This window comes from Astyanax mexicanus, chromosome 25 (assembly GCF_023375975.1).
Source record: "Astyanax mexicanus isolate ESR-SI-001 chromosome 25, AstMex3_surface, whole genome shotgun sequence".
Lineage (NCBI taxonomy): Eukaryota > Metazoa > Chordata > Actinopteri > Characiformes > Acestrorhamphidae > Astyanax > Astyanax mexicanus.
The window spans coordinates 21,580,435-21,584,336 of record NC_064432.1 but is presented as its reverse complement, the minus strand read 5'-3'; the positions used below and the strand labels follow the sequence as shown (position 1 = coordinate 21,584,336).

The following is a 3,902-nucleotide window of genomic DNA, read 5'->3' as shown; positions in this document are numbered from 1 at the left end:
GACCTCGCCTGCCCGACCAACAGTAACGAGGAATTACTGCTTGAGAAAACCTTTACTTACGGATGGACCTGGATTGGATTCTTCAGAGATGGCTGGAAGTGGTCAGACAAAAGCAACAGCTCTGACGTTAGGTGGTTTACAGACCAGCCGAATAACGCTGGAGGCAAGGACAACTGCGGTTATGTGGTTAAGAGTGTGTTTAGCAATGGTGGAACTTCTGCTGGCTTGTTTGATGATGGCAGCTGCTCAAACCAGCGTGCTTTCTTCTGCCAGTACGGTGAGTTCAGTTTACCACTCGTTTAACCATGCGTTAAAAATTTAAATTTAAAATCAGCTCAACTGATTAGACCTCATTACGTTTTTAAGTTTGTAAGTTAACATAAGTTTAGCCAAAAGTTCTCCTAAAGTTCTTTTGGAAACCACCCATGTTTACCGCATAACTGGAAAGGCTGAAACTTACTAAATAACAGTGATAATACACGAGTTTGCTGAGCATGCTTCAGTAAAAAAATACTGGATAAAAAAAAAAAGTGAAATTAACTGCCGCATCTGATGCAAAAATGTGATGTGAGAAAAATTTGATTTGAGAAATGTAATGTGAGAAATTTTAGTCACAAATCTGAGTAAGAAATCTGAGTGAGAAATCTAATGTAAGAAATGTAATGTGAGAAATGTTGTGAGAATTAGATTTTTAAAATTTGATGTGGGAAATCTGACTTAAGAAATTTGATGGTATGTTAAAAACCTCCCAGACTTTAGCTTGTTGTGCATTTTTAATTTCACCCATTTTATTTGCATTGAGTATAAAAAGTAATTTTTGCAAACCACAATATCCTCATATAGGGACAATAATGTATTTTAACACTGAAAATGTATCCTTGCCGTTTGGGAATGATTGAGTGTAATGTTTCATGTGATCACCAAATGGTACAATGGCAGTGTTTTCATACGAGGCCAAAGGGTCAACGTTTTAAAAAGTTAAGCATTATGGTGCAGAGAAGCATAAATGTACCGTGCCCATATGAAGACACAGGGTCTCAAGAGGTTAATGCCAGTTGTAAATAGAGAGTAAGATGTTCAGCCTCTGGCTTAGTCTGTCTTCCTCCTTCATTTATTTGCTGTTTATTCCCGTCAGCAGGTTAGAGACTTAGCCACAGAATATATAGACACAATATTATACAACATGTTTAGTTGATCAAACTAAGACAGAAAAAATGGTTTAAATATTTGATAAATGACTGAATGGACTATTCAGATGACGTGTCTGCATTTGTCTGTATTAAAGTGCCGAAAAATACACAAGTAATGAGGCTGGTGGTTCATTCCAGCCAGGACATGAATGACCCTACAGTGCAGGCGGATCTCCTGGAGAATGTGAGTGTCACTCTGTTCGTCAGGGAGCAGTAAATAAAATTATTAACTGCAAGAATCTTATTATTATTATTATTATTATTATTATTATTATTAACTGCAAGAGTCATTTAATACCACATATAAAAGGATAGACTGCTAATGAGGGGGTGGAGCTACAACATGTACTAACAGACGCTTATTCTGCTCCTCAGATGCAGCAAAAGCTGATGGAGCAGTGGATGGTGGAGAACACCACACTGCAATGGAAAAAACACTCAGATGGATCCATGTTTTACAAGCAGAAAGAGAAAAGGAAGGAAAACGAAAAGGAAAAAAACACCACCAGTGTGTGTGAAATGTAAACACTAGAGCTGCATGTTTGCTGTGTAGATGTGATTAGTTATTGCAGTTCATAATATTTACAGTAGGTGGCAACAGTGAGTTCACGCTGTATAAATAGCAGCGCTAGCGCCTAGCATAAATCCAGCTATAGAACAACAATATACTTAATGCCTTAATAAATGTTGTTTTAATCAAAACAAACAACCCAGAAAATTCTCCTTATTGTTTTTTTGATAATTAAAAATTTATTTAAATTAAAGCTTTGTGTGAAACTGTACATTTTTTTCTGAGCTTTTATTTATCTCTGTTCGTCTATTTTTGATTAGTAGTAATTGGATTAGGACTATGTGATATGGAAAAAAATATATATCTCAATAATTGCTGAATAGCGATATACAATATATGTATCTCAATTTTTTTCCCCATCCTACAAAATGTACAAACCTTTACAAACTACATATCTGTGTCAAATATGATGATAAAACACATATAACACATATTGCCACTGTGTTACTAATAAGCTAATAAAGCTTACGAACTGAAAAGGTTAAAAAAGTGCACATCTGAGTAGCTTCACTTAACTTATTTGCTTATTTATTTCTTCATTCTTTTTCGTAGCTGTTTTGCTCCCTTTGTTGTTGTTACTTAATATTTGTCTTTTTTTCCTATGTATTATTTTGTATTTTTATTTATATTTCTCTCCACTTTTTCCCTTTTTCTTTTTCCCCCCACTGCACCTCACTTTTTGTCTGTTATTTTGTTTATAATATTACCTCACTATTATATGAACAATGACCACAGATATCCCTGAATTAACTATTAAAAAAAAGCTTAATTGTCCTCTAAAGAGGGAGGGGAAGGTTTAAAAAAAAAGGAATAGCTTCAATTACATTTAGCTAAAAATTAACAAATTGTAAAAGACATTCACAAAAAACACATACCTGAATTTTAGAAATCTTCCAAGAGGTGTGATGACTGCAGTTCAGATCAAGCTGAGAAAAAGACACAAATATACACAAATAAATACACAAAACAATGGATTCTCCATGAAATATGCCTGTAATATGGATTATTTGTATTATTTTAACTTAAAATGTGTTCTAAATGATTATTTGTCAATAAAATGCAGCGCTTAAAAACTGAAATTGCTGAAAATGTGCACATTTGAAAGCTTCACTAAAAATTATCTAAACAATAACAAACTAACCCAAAGATACAGTATTCATAATAAAGAAATCACTTACCTGGGAAACTATATGAATTTAACAAGAGGTTCCAAAATCTTCCAAGTGCTGTTCTGACTGCAGATCAGATTCAACCTGAGTAAACATAAACAGAACTCTTCTACTCATATCAGCTCCTCTCTCTGGGCTTGATTGCTTGATTGATTGAAGTCTGGGGTGAAAAACACGCCCCTTCATTATCATATAAGGACAAGGAAAAACGTAAATAAATAAATAAATAAATAAATAAATAAATAAATAAGGATATAAATGAATGCCAAAATAAATAAATCTGGAAATAAATTAATTCAGAAATAAATACATTGGTAAATAAATCAATGCAGAAATAAATAGTTATGTAAATAAATAAAGAAATGAATCAAAATAAAAATTAAACAATGTTAATAAAGAAACCCATAAATTATTCTTTACTCTTTTAATCACCATTTTACTTTTATTAATTTTGTCAGTTTTGGGCCTCCATAAAATGCAATCATGTTTATTAAATATAAAACGAGTATCACACCAAAATCTCTCTCTCTCTTGCTCTCTGGCTGTTAACTGGTTAATGTCTTTTAACACTTTTGGGAAACTGAGCACAGAATGTTATGTTTTGCTTTTTTTTTTGCAGAACGCTAGAAAACAGTTAGAAAAGTTAATATAATTTAACTTGAATATTGTTGTAATAGTAATTTAACTGTTTATTTAGACATGGATCTATTATTCATTTTTAATCACATATTAAATCCAGCCTGACCTCTCTCTCTGCCCCGGCCTCAGTAAGGTGATGCGGCTGAGTGAGATCAGTAACTATTTCCATGCTGTTTGATTGGATTTGATTAAAGAGCCTCAGATTCTTCATGGAAAGTGAGGATGGAAATCAGTCTCTGTTTGACTGATCAGAATCTCAGAATCTCTAATGTTTTGCAAAGGAGATGACCCCTAAGGGAGGATAAATAGCTCAGAAAAAGAAGATCTGAAGAC

At 33.3% G+C, this 3,902-nt stretch overlaps 1 long non-coding RNA gene across 1 annotated transcript; it reads left to right on the top strand.

Moving 5' to 3' along the window:
- Nucleotides 1-1,177: 1,177 nt before the first annotated feature.
- LOC111195156 (uncharacterized) lies at nucleotides 1,178-1,972 on the top strand. The gene is made up of 2 exons (XR_007429579.1): nucleotides 1,178-1,374; nucleotides 1,566-1,972. It is a non-coding gene; the product is annotated as an uncharacterized LOC111195156 (long non-coding RNA).
- Nucleotides 1,973-3,902: the final 1,930 nt, after the last annotated feature.